At 58.8% G+C, this 12,622-nt stretch overlaps 1 protein-coding gene across 2 annotated transcripts in view; it reads left to right on the top strand.

Annotated features, from left to right (window-relative positions):
• The window catches only part of CASZ1 (castor zinc finger 1), a 144,247-nt gene that overhangs the window by 26,967 nt on the left and 104,658 nt on the right, over nt 1-12,622 (top strand). For both annotated transcript variants that reach the window (XM_037828544.1, XM_037828545.1), the window contains exon 2: nt 3,748-3,915. The gene's annotated coding sequence lies outside the window, so the exon portion shown is untranslated. The remainder of the gene's footprint in view (nt 1-3,747; nt 3,916-12,622) is intronic.

Consider the following 12,622-nt stretch of genomic DNA (forward strand, 5'->3'; position numbering starts at 1 on the left):
CCCTCGTCTGGAGAGAAGAAATGGGAAGACTTTCAAGCAGCCCGAGAGTCTCCTGGGTGGCCTCCTTGCCCGTGGGCTTCTCAGCCCCTTCCTCCTCCATGTCCACAGTGTGGGGCCCTATTTACGAGGTGGGCTCATGATCCCATCTGCTCCCAGGGGCTTTACTAGGGACCCCGCCTTCCTCCTTTTCAGCCCAGCCAGAAGCACCCGAGCAGCGCCTTGGCCTGTGGCCCCTGGGTGCTCTCTGGTGTCTCTGGGAGATCTGATGGAGACCTGTTCTGAGGGCAGGAGAGCTGAGATTCAGGAGGGGTCATGGCATGGGGTGGGGTGGTTGCCGAGAGCATGGAGGGGGAGGAGGACACACTTGTAAGGGAGGTGGGCCTGGAAGCCTGTCGGCCCCTGGTTGTTGCCTGGCTCCAGCTCCCACAACCCGTCTGTCCTTCAGCAAATCCCTTCCTAGCCCTGTGCCTGCCCTCCCTCACCTGTAACCGGGTCCGTAGTCACCCCCACCTTAGAGTGTTGTCACTTCACATCGAGATCATGCACGTACAGCACTTCCTTACTTAGCGTCGGCCTTGGCAAGCAGGCAGATTCAGTCGTTAATTAATCCTGCAGGTTCTCTTGTAGGGCCTCATGGCAGAGGTGAAGCCACCCATCAGGTGTGCTCTCCGTTCCCAAGGCTCCTTGGTGCACAGTAGGAGCTCGGTCCATTTTTACTGGAGTCCTTGGGAGAGGATCAGGTGGCCAAGTGGTCCTTGGAGCCAGCACCTTGCTCATGGCCTCGATAATGGAGGAGGGAGCGAGGTCTGGGTGCAGGTGGGGAACTGGGGGGACTTAGCAGAAGGGAGTAAGGGGGGAGCAAGCGAAGTATTGGAGGAGAGGGAGGAAGCTGTACCAGGCCTGCCCCCTGACCCTGACGTGAAATCAGGGACTTGTTTAGTTCCACAAATGCTTAGTGCTGCCCACGGTGGGCCAGCTGTTGTGCTAAATGCTGGGGACGCTGAGATAATGAAGATGTCATCCCTGCCCGGAGAAGTTACAGATCCAGCGGTGGAGGCAGACCCGGGAACAAATGACTTCAGTCCAGTGCCAATATAGGATGCACGAGGATCCAAGTGGAGGGGTGTGTGGGCCTGCTCGGGGTAGATTCCAGAAGGTTCCTTTGAAGAGACTGGGAAGAAGAGGGTGGTGATGATCAGGGGAGTTTCTAGGGCACTTGCCACACCCTTTCACTTCTCTTGATCCTTCCCACAAGAGACCCAGGTGGACCCTGCACCCTAGGGAGCTCAGGGTGCCTGTTCAGGAGCCTGCGGTGGGCTGAGTGGCAGAATGGGGCCTCAGAACTGTATCTTCTGACTCTCAACCCAGTGGTATTTCTGCAGCAACCCCCCCCCCCCACCATGCTTCTTGCCTCTTTGTCCTGCAGCTGCTGGTCAGTGAGACTGTCCCCTGTGTGTGCAGCTACTGATCAGGCTTGTGCCACTGCTGTGGCTCCTGGATCTATGCTGTGGGAAGGCCCCAGTCCACGGAAAGCCCCAGAGCCCGTGTCCAGTTTGATAAATGGGTCAGGCCACTTAGTTGGGGACAGCCCCGGAGGAAGGCCTCTCCCCAGCAGGGGTGGCAGATGGCAGGATTGGGAAAGCTGAAGGGGAGTGGGACGAGGAGGCCCGGCCACACGCTTTGCTCAGTTGCTCTTGCTGCCAAAGTTGAGAACCTTCTCTGCCCCCATCAGTCCCCTCTGACAGAGAGTTCTGCCGGGGTCTGGAACACCCCTCTGCCCCCGTAACTGGAGTCCCTTAGGAACCGGGGCCAGGACATTGGGGTCAGTCACATTCATGGGTGGTCAGCGTCCGGTCTTTCTAGCTCCTTGCCAGGAGGAGGCAGGTGCCGGGAGTTGGGGGTGTCTCCCTGGATCTCGTCTCTGGGGAAATGTGTCTGTCCCTTTGGCGAAGCTGCTGGGTGGGGTGGGGGGTCGTTCCAATGGGATATTGGAGCGGAGAGCCCAGGAGAAGAGTGTCTGGGGGCAGGAAGCTGTGGGTGGGCCCAGGCCACCCCTTCCTCGAACTCCGAGCTGTGTTGGTGGTGGGTGGGTGGGCTGCCCGGGGCTTCAAGGGGTTCTGGACTTGCCGGCAGGGAGTGTCGGAACCCGGAGGAGTAAGTCTCCCAATGGCCCTGAAGTTCCCATTAAAGTGTTTTTTCCTCTTTTTTAAAGAAAAAAATATTCCCAAACTGGAAAACAAAGGAAATCCACTTCCCCCAAATCACACGAAACTCACATTAGGGCCCTGGCTGGAATCCATGGAAACCAGGAAACCCGCCGTTAACCCTGGATGGTGCTGCGGGTGGGGTGGGAGCCGGGCTGGTCAGAGCCCAGGACGGCTGTCCCCTGCCATTCCTGTTCGCTCCCCCCGGGAGCTGGTCCCGGTGGTGTCACCCCACCGCAGAGGTGGTGGGGAGCTGCTGCTGGAAGCCCTCACCCGTGGAGTGCCAACTGCCCCTTCCCCTCATAGCCCAAACTCGGACGGCAGGAGAGGAGGGGTTCACGTACTCCAGGGAGGTGCGGGGGGCTCCGAGTTGGAGAACCTGCCGGCTGCTGCTGCCCGCACCACCCCACCCCGTGGAGTCAGGGACAGTCCTGCTCCCACATGTGCACTGGGACTCGCAGCCACTGTGGATGCCGTGATCCCCGGGCTAGGGGGCAAGAATTTCAGCCGCCACCTTCCCTGATTCCAGCTCCCAGCGCAGGGTGGGCGTGAGAGCCCATGGCTGCCTCCTCGGGGTCCCCCACCCCTCACCACGTCCATCCCCATGGGGCTCGACCTCCAGGTCTGGGAGGCGGCACGCCGTGGTCAGGTGGTGTGTCTGTTTGCACGCACATGCGCTCATTTTTCTAAAAAGGCCGAAAATATTTACAGGTTTGAAGTTGAAACACAAACAGGAAAAGCCCTTTAAAAAGTGAGCGTGGTGGATATTCAAAACAGGGATCACCATGGAAACGCCACAATATTTGCTTAAATTGACACAAAGGTTGCCGTCGCAGGGCACCAACTTCCTTGGGCCACAGTTTTTGGCCCGACACCTATCACAGATGAATCTCGGCAGCCCCCTTTCAAGGAGTGGGTGCACGCCTGCTTTGCTGTTTCTAGAAGGTGAAACAGCACAGCAGCAAAGTGGAGACGGGGGACAGAAAAGAGAAGAAGCCAAAATCGCCATCCCGGGTATCAGCAGGGACACCTGTTGATTCTGTTTTTAGAGACTCCCATCAGGCCACCGGGGCGAGGGGTCACGGGAGCAGCTGGAGCCGGCACAGGGGACGTCTGGAGGGAGTGAGGGGTGGGGGGAGCCGAGGAGCTCGTTGGGTCGCATGGGTCTAATCTGGTTTCCAGTCTTGGCTTGCTCCATTGTCGGGCTGAACTTTCACCCCGGCTGCCAAGCCTTGGGTGTGATTACGTTGTTGTTACCTCATTGGTCTACTATTGTTTCTGCTCGTTTGACTCTTTTATTGGGAGCTGCGACTGCATAGCGATCGGCTCATAATTGTGCAAAGGGTGCACTGGTTGCAGGGTCAGTCTTGCCACGTGTCCTGACAATGCCGCCTGCTAAATGGGCAAACGGGGTCCCAGAATCTTAACACGCTGGCTGGTTACTGCACAAGATGCTGGAACCTTCCCTCCATTGTCCTCCATGTGGGTTATCTTTGTGGGTGTCGATGGCAGCCTGATCTTCTGTTTCCTTTTGTTTTGATAGGCTCCCAGATCTCGCCGACTGAAGGCAGAGACCCTCTCTCTCTCCCCACCCCTGCCTCCCAGCTGCTGCTGCTACAGCCGTCGGCCTTTCCTTCATAAGGGGAGCCCCCCGATCCCCAGTGGTGCACCTTGGAATGGACTTCGAGCTCCAGCCTCTTGGGATGCAAAGGTATCTGCTCCCGCCTCCCACGATGTCACTGGGAAGTGTGGGTGGAGCTGTGGTCGGCCAGTTAGGGGCTTGCTCCTCAGGGCGGGGGTTGAGTGGACCCTGGACTCGCCCTTCTCAGTGTGGAGAAGACTCTGCAGGTGAAAATGAAAACCACGTAGGCCCAAGAAAAGAGCTCTGGCCCGGAGCCTCCATTTTGTTCCTGGCATTGCCGCCAACCCACTACTCACCCCACTCTGGGTCTCAGTGTCCCCCCGTGAAATAAAGTGTTGGGAATCACTGACCTTTAAGAACGTTGCCAGCATTGCCAACACATGGCATTGAACAGTGCCAGCACCATGCAGGTATCTCAGGTGAGGCCCGAGCCTCCTCGGACGCCACCCCTGGGTCTAGGCCTCAGGCCATTCCTGGACTTCATCATGGGGAGGGGTAGGCCCAGCCACCTGTGTGTCCCCAGGCTGCTGCTCTGCTCTGAGCTCACCTGTGGCAGGATGAGGCCTGGGATGACCTGTTGGGCTCTGGAGGTCATCCTTAGCCTTCTCCGTTAGAGGAGAAGCCACAGGTGCCTTCTGATCAGACTTGAAAATGGCCACCTGCCTACCAAGTCACTTATGCTGGGGACAGCTAGTACATGGGCTGGAGTCATCAGATATTTCCCTGCAAGTATCAAAGTGGCAATTCTTGGGGCGGGGATGGGGGCGGGGGTTGACACACAGCAGGTGACTCACCGCAGATTGGTCATCATTCAGTATTCTCTTGAGGGCCCGAGGGAGTCGGCCCAGAGCAGTTGGATGTTTGAAAGGTTGATGGGCAAGGTCTTAGGGTGCAGGCTGAGAATGGCCGGGGAGGGGATGCGGGGACCGCTCCTCCCGTGGGTGCCAGACCAGAGTCAGCGTCCTCGGCTCACCCTCGCCCTGGGTGCCACGGGCAGGTGTGTCCTGCCCCTCCCTCTGCGACTCTGGACTTCGAACTTGTGGGGAGGAACCATGGGCAGAGATGGCTGCCTTGGTGCCACCGGGGTTTCACATTCGCCAGAGCTGCAGGCCGGCTCCATCACGGGCCATGCCAGCTCGGGGCTGGGCTGGGCCGGCCGGAAGCCCTGGACACAGCCCAGGGATTTGCAAATCAGATGCAAATGAGGCCTTGCCTTGCTGTGGCAGAGCTGGCTGAGGTCCTACTTCCTGGTGTCCTGGACACGACCACACTCCAGGAATCGGTCCGGTCACACTTAAGATGTGCTGCTGCCGTTCCTGAGGGGCGATGGGGCTGTTAAGCTCCTGGAAAAGGCCAAGAGGGATGTCCGGGGGAGCTGGAGTCATGCTTGGTTTCGGCACTCACGTCTGTCCCTGTTTACTGCCTTCCTGGGTTTTCTTGCCAGCCTCTGCTTCCTCGGATGATTATAATCCCAGGAAGGCAGGTCCAAGTGTCCCCTGGCCTGTGAGCAGGCTGCCAAGTGCCCACAGAGCCCCTGCAAGGGAAAAATGTTTGCCAGTTCCCTTCTCGTGGCCGGCTTTTTCTTTCCTTCTTTCCCCGGGCAAAACGTGCCCATTAGTTTTTCCCTTTCAGAGTTTCCACTCCTGTTGACTCCCAGGGGCCATGCTGGCTGGGATTTGTGCCCGGCGTGGGGTATGGGCAGTACAGATCCGGTGGGAGGCGTGGATCCTGGCACCGGCCAGCTTGGGCTTGACAACAATACTTGGGAAGTCCAAGGGTTCCAAGAGGGAATGCTGGGCCGGCTCCGGGCCCCGGGCTTGGCTGCAGGCTGTGGTCCCGTGTGGCAGAGATGCTCCAAGGTCTCGGTGGTGTCTGGCCTCCCCAAGGGGCAGGGGTGGTGGTGTGTGGATCTGGGTTCTGGGCTGGTCCCCAAGCCTGCCTGCGTCCCGTTTCCAACCACTCTGTGGAGGATCTGGATACATTTATTCCACAAACAGTTGCAGCAGGCCTGATGTTGATGGTCACTGGGACACAGTGGACAAGACACACCCTGCTGCCAGGAAGCTCTGGTGGGGGGACACGGGCAATACACAAATCCTCAAAAATAAACGAGAAAATGTTAGTGTTGTGTGAAGAATTAACGGAGGTCAGCATGATGGGGAGTCGCCGAGTGGCTCTTTGCAGGGTGGGGGTGGGGGCGACAGTCAGAGAAGGCCTTCACGGAGGTGACATTGAGCTGAGACTATAGGACAAGAAGAGGAAAGCCATCCAGAAATCAGGGACAGGAACAGTCCAGGCAGAGAGGAAAACTGGCTTAAAGGCGCGAGGGTAGGAAGGAACTCGCTACTTTCAGGGAGCAGAGGGAGGGGCCAAGGGGCCCTGAGGGAGACAGGGCAGGCCCAGCTTGTGTGGGGCTTGGGATGCCAGGGAAGAATTTGGGCTTTTATTCCTGGGGTGGCAGGAAGCCACTGGAGGGGTTGAAGTGGGGGAGAGGGGGTAACACCGTCTAAGTTTTGCTTTAAAAGGACAGCTGGGGCTGCCTAGTGGAGGAGGGATTGGAGCTGTGGTAAGGGAAGAAACCAGAAGCCGCCTGGGAGGCTGTTGGCGTGAGAGGTGGTGGTGGCTGGGATTAGAACCCTCGCCTGCCAGTGCCAAGCGCCATCCCGGACACAAGGCTAGTTGCTAAGAAGGGCTCGTCCTGCCCGCCGCGCAGTCTTGGTCAGCACAGTAGGGGGGAAGGCCAGGGGCCTGCTTGGCCTGGGCACTGTTTCCGGTGGTCAGCAGCGGAGCAAGCCAGGACTCCCGAGCTCGCTCTCCCTTTGGCCCGAAGTCTCTGCCTTTGCTCCATGGGGCCTGGGCTGAGCCTGGAAATTCGTGTAGTTTCTCTCCCAGTGGAGCGAAACTGTAATCTGTTCTCCAGGGCTGAGTGTCTGTGTACCTTCTCCAGTGCCACCCGTGTGGATGAGACAGAATCTCAGTTCATTAGCGATAAAGACTGAAAAATCGGTTTGTCTATGACCTTCTTATTTCCACGGGGTCGGCTTAGCCTTCACCCCAGCTTCTTGGCCGGGTCTCAGCCATCCCTCCACACGGCCTGGGAAGGCATGAATTGTCGTGGGTACCAGGCAGACTTGAACCCAGGCCACTCTCCCTTTTCCCAGGACCTCTGCTCTCTGGTCCTGAGAGCATCTGCCTGGGCCAGGATGGGGCAGTCAGTTCCAGCAGGGACGCTGCAACGGCGAGGCCATCCCCGAGCCCCCCTGGACGGGCTCTGTGTAGCCCCTGGGCACTGTCGTGCCACCTGCACAGTGAGCCAGAGGTCGGGCTGCAGCGAGCAGGAAGCTGCCACGGCCAGCTGCTGGAGCCCCAGCGAGCACTTGCCCAAACCGGCAGCATATTCCCAGCCATATGGACCGGCTCAGCCTGCAGGAACGCTCTGGAGGCCTGACCTCCAGGGGGAGTGACGGCGGGGAGAAGGGCAGGCTGGCAACATCTTGCGGGGGGTGGCGGGGGTGTCCCAAGTGTGAAGCAGTATGTGGTACAGCAGCTCAGCCCTCCAGGAAAACTCGGGAGGCCTGACCTCCAGTGGGAGTGACAGCAGGGAGCAGAAGGGAAGGCTGGGCGCGTCTGTCTGGCGGGGGGGTCTGGGATGTCCCACGTGTCCAGCTGGTGCCTCTGCCTGCCTCCGGGGCGTGGGGGTGGGGCGGTGTCAGCAGGTTTCCTGGGTGTGTCTGCTGCCTCCAAACGCTGGCTGCGCCCCTGGGGAGGGTGTGTCGTGGGGGGGGGGACAGGCTGTGTGTCTGTGCATCCGTGTGAGGCTTTTCTGCTTTCCGCCTCCAGAGTCTGCACTAGATCAATGACCTTCACTCATAACCGGGCTGGACAGTTCTGACTCCATCCTGTGGGGCTTTGATCTGCTGGGAGGCTGGCAGCTCCCCAGTGCGTAGCGGGGGTGGGGGTGGGGGTGCAGGAGGCAAGGATCAGGAAGGGAAACCGGCTCCCTGCCACCCATGGGTGAAGCTGGGCTCAGGAGGGTGGGTGGACTCCAGGGTCCCAGTCCTTTTGGGCCGGGCTGAGATGCGACTGGTTTGGAGAGTTACTGATCTTTCTAGATTCTAATCTGTGTAAGAAGTAGGCCTGATGTTGCTGAGACCCTCGGATTTCACCCAGCTCGGATCCAAGGGAAGAGGGGCTGGGAAGGTCTCGCACCGCTCGCCTGCCCCGTCCAGGGCTGCCCGTGGGGCTTCTCATCTGGTGACCCCTGGCCTCTGGAGGGCCACCCCTGGGGAGGTCTGTGGGCTTGGGGAGAAGCTTTGGCTTGGAGGAGTGATGTCAGGTTTCATGTGCCAGGCAAGCCCCGGTAGCTGGGAATGCCTCATCCTTTCCTGAGGACCTTCAAGTTCCTCCTGGTCTGTCTGCTACCAGCTTCCCCCCAGCCTCTTTCCTTCTGGAATCTTCCCAGATAGTAGACTCGATCTGGGTGGAAGTCCTCAAGCCCAGAGCTGCCACAGTAGGACCCCGGCAGCCCACCGTCACCAGGCCCCTTGGGCCCCTGGGCCGCTTGGTGCTGTTTCCCAGTGAATCAGGCCGGCTGGGATTGGTGCCCGGCATGCATCGCCCAAGTTTTCTGTCTGGTTTGTTCTGTTGGCCCGCGTTCTCTCTGCCCTCTCTCAGGAGCAGGGGTTTTTCTGACCCTGAGCCTTTTTGTGGGAGCTGGTAGTGGGGTCGGGAACCCCCGTGGCCAAGGGGGATGAGAAGAGAGAAGGAGTAATTAATCACTAGTTTCTCCTCCAGAAATGCTAATCGTGAAAAGCAATTAAAAACAACTTTTTTTTTTTCCCATAGTAATCTGTGTTAAGAGCTGGTAATGAAGTTTAGGACCGTTGTGACTCAATATTTCAGCTTCACCAACTCAAGTCAAAACAATCCAAGCCCAGGAGTTTGCCGGCAGCAGAGCTGGGCCCAGGCAGCAGCTGTGTGCCCTGCACGCTCCCCCGTCACCAGTGTCCCACCCTCGCCGCTCCTGGGCACAGAGAGTGGCAGCCCCAGCTGGTAGGGGAGGGTCCTGGCGACACTGAGATGCGTCCCTTAGGACATCTCTCAGGAGATGCAGAACGCAGAAATGCATTTTAGAGAAAATGCTTAGAGGCAGGGTGGGGGCAGCACCTAGAATAGGGGGAGAGCTGGGGAAGGGTGGGAGCAAATAGGGCCAGGGGAGAGGACACGAGTGAGTGAGGAGGCCACCGGGGTGGGCAGGGCTCGGCCACATGGGGCTCAGGTCCAGAGGAGGCGGTGGTCCAAATCTCGACCTCTAACCTCTGGTCGTTCCCCTTTCAGTCACTGGGCAGGATTACTGAGAGACCCCCGCGGCCCAGCCATGGTCAGCACTGGAAATGCAGCAGGGAACAAAAGGAGCAAAAATGCCTGCCCTCGTGGGGCTTACACTTCAGTGGGGAGAGCAAATGATGGAGATAAATAAAATACTCATTTGATGGGGCTGTGAGTTAGGGAGAAAAGGAAAGCAGGCTCGGAGACCAGGGAGTGTGGGGGAGGTAGCAGACGGTTTATAATTTTAGGTGTGGTGTCCAGGAAGAGGTCACTGAGATGGTGACAGTGGGGTGAGGACAGAAAGGAGGTGAGGGAGCGAGCTGTCCTAGTATCTGGGGAAGAGTCCTTCTGTCCAGAAAGCAGCAGGTGAGAGAGCTGAGGCAACAGCCCACCTGGCTAGTACAGGGAGCCCTGGGGGGGCCAGTGTGGCTGGAGTGGAGGGAGCTGGATGTGAAGTCCAGAGGGCTCGGGCTGGGGCACCCCCAGATCCTGCAGGAGCAATGGTGTGGTTGTGTGTGCGCGCGTGTGTTTTATCCCAGGTAAAATCAGAAGCTTTTCAAGTTCTGAATGACATGATCTGATTAAGGACAAACTATTTATTAAAAATGAAAAAACCACACACACAAGACCCAACTGTCACCAACTCCCCCTCACTTGGGCCCCATGGATGCCCGCGGATCCCCGAATCTAGCGTTTGCCCCGGCTCTTGTCTTGCTTGTGCTCTCTTGACAGTTCATCTCGGAGTGGGCAGGAGAGCTGCCCGAGGGGTCTGCTAGGATTGCCCTGAGCCAGCCTCTGCCTCCCCCACCCCCGCCCCAGGGAGCAGCTTGGAGGTGGGGTCTTGTCACTTTAAGCAGCCCGTGCCTGCTCCCTGGCCCGCGCTATCTGAAGTCCACCCCGTGTTGTTTAGGACGATCTGCTTTAGCTAATTAATAATCTGACAGGAGCCACCCAAGGGATTAGCCGCTGAGCTGAGCTCCACCAAGCCCCAGCAAATGAGCCCTGTGCTCCTGGGGACATGGGGACACGGAGGTGACTTTGAGGGCTGTGGGAAGAGGGGACCCCCACAGGCAAGCCATGGAGTTGGCAGTGCAGGAGTGACCAGTGAGGGGAGAGGGCGGCAGGAGGACAGTTATGAAAGGAGCCCCTTCAAGAAGTCTGCTGTCCCCAGGCTGGTGGGGGGCTGCCCTCCTCCTTGCTGCCCCTCACAGTCCTGCCCCACCCGACGAAGCCTTCCCCACCTGCCAGGTGTGCTACCTGCAGAGAAGCAGGGATCAGGTGACCAGAATTAGCAAATTAAAATACAGAGCAGCCAGGGAAATTTGAATTTCAGGTAAATGGCAAATAATTTTTAGTATAAGTATGTACCATGCAATATTTGGGATATACTTATACTAAAAAGTCATTCGTTATTTATCTGAAATTCAAATTTAGCTGGGCACGCCCTCTGTTTTCTCTGGCAACTCTAAGTGGGGAGGGCCAGAAGCTTTGGGGCTTCCTCTGGGAGAGGCAGCACCCTGTGGGGGGCTGCCTGGGAACTTTGGAAGGAGGGCGTGGCTGGGGTCACTGTGACCTCCATTGCATGCATGGCCCAGGGAGTGGAGGACGGGACAAGGTGAAGCCCCTCCCGGAGTCTGACAACCTACATTTAGGCCTTTGATGGGTGGCCTCTGTCTCCTTTGGGAGTTCTGTGGCCCCTGGGCTGGGAGAAGAGCTCAGAGCCACTCCACCCCACCCTACCCCAGGTGAGGCTGATGTCTACAAATCATCCAGGGCCTCACCTGAGGCAAGGCCACCTGGGGTTCCTCAGATCAGTTGGGACAGGTGGTTACAAGTGAAGGGCATCTGTTCAGAGCCCTTCGGGTGGACGGGGCCCAAAGTGTGGAGGGTCCAGGCCAGGTGGGCCATAGTCACCTGCGGGGTAGGGCAGCCTCCGTGTTCCGAGGCCTCCGGGCACTGCTGACCTCTCCATGCCCACCTCCTAGGCCACTGGGTTGCCCAGGCCAGCGTCCCGGGGAGGGTGTGCCATCCAGAAAGGCCAGTCTTTGTTGGAAAACATGATGGGGTCCTTACTGCTCCCTCTTGTGCCCCCTCTCACGCCAGTTCCTTTCCCAGTGGCCAGGAGCTCAGGGCAGTGTGAGAGGCGGGTTGCCAGCTGGTGGCAGTCCAGCCTCCGCAGCCAGGTGGCCTGGTGCCAGGTGGGCACTGGCCCCTGAGTTGCAAGCACTCCCCCCAGGGCTCTGTTCTCCAGGCATTAGCAGCCTTGGAGCTCCTTGGATCCCCCCTCCTCAGGCCCTGGGGGGCCTCCTTCCCCAGCTCCGGGCCTTCCCGGCACCGCCAGCCCGGGTGGCTCATGGGGGAAGCAGAAGGGGCCAGGGCTGCCAGCCGGTGGGAACCTCTTCCGCTCGCCGAGCTCTCAGCCGCTTCCCCAGCGTGCCCGGCGGTTTGGCCCTGTTTCGCGAGCCGTCTGCTGCCCGTGCTGCTCTGACCGACATCGTTAGCGTGGGTATTTATATTTCATTAACGACATTAAGCCCGAATGGCATTAAAAGCAAAGCTGGTGATAAATAGCTTATTAATAAACAGGGAGTGCGCCGTGCTGCCTGGCCTCTCCCAGCCCTGGTGTTAACCCTTGCTGCCCTAGATAAATAAGCTTCACCCCAGAGCACCCCCCTCACCCCCCCCCCCCCTTAGGATTGGGCAGGAAGGGCCACTGATGTCTCTGCGTGTCCCCTGCTACTCGGTGGAGCCTGCGTCTGGGATCCCAGGTGGGTGTCCACACCCCAGGGAGACCTCCGGCCAGCCTTGGCTCACATCTTGGTTCTCTCCTCACTAGCACAGATGCTGGGGATGAAGAATTCAGGAGATAGGGCTTACCCCGTCCCCACCCTTGTCGAGGCGGTCAGCTCAGATCTTCCTCATCACTCAGTGGCTCTGTCTGAAATGAACCTCATAGGATATTGGGAATCAGGAGGCACAAAGCTCACAAAAATGTTAATAATAATAGTGACGGTAGTAATAGTACCAGCTAACGCACGCTGGGTGCTAACGATGAGCCAGGCATCTGCCGGCCGCCCCCCCTTTGGCACTTCCTGAATCCTCCCAGAGAGTCCAGTGATTGTCCAGCTTGACCCCGTTTTCTAAGTGGCAAAGCTGATGCCCTGGACAGTGAAGCAGCTTCACCCGCTGGGGCCCGCGTCATCCAGCTGCCGGGCCTGGGTGCTGGGTGCTGAGTGGAGCTGCGTCCAAATCACTGCACGGCCCCCCACCCTCAAAAGGTCCTGTGGCTGAGGGGCTGTCCCTGGCTCCTGGGCCTCGGACCTGCCTGGACTGCTGAGCTCCCCGCCTTGGGGATTCTTGCTGCTCGGTTACAAGATGTCCCTGCCTGGGTGAGCGTGCCCACAGCGGGCCAGCCATCCAGGGGACACGGCTCATGCATGTCACCGGC

Source organism: Choloepus didactylus, chromosome 2 (assembly GCF_015220235.1).
Source record: "Choloepus didactylus isolate mChoDid1 chromosome 2, mChoDid1.pri, whole genome shotgun sequence".
NCBI classification, from domain to species: Eukaryota; Metazoa; Chordata; class Mammalia; order Pilosa; family Megalonychidae; genus Choloepus; species Choloepus didactylus.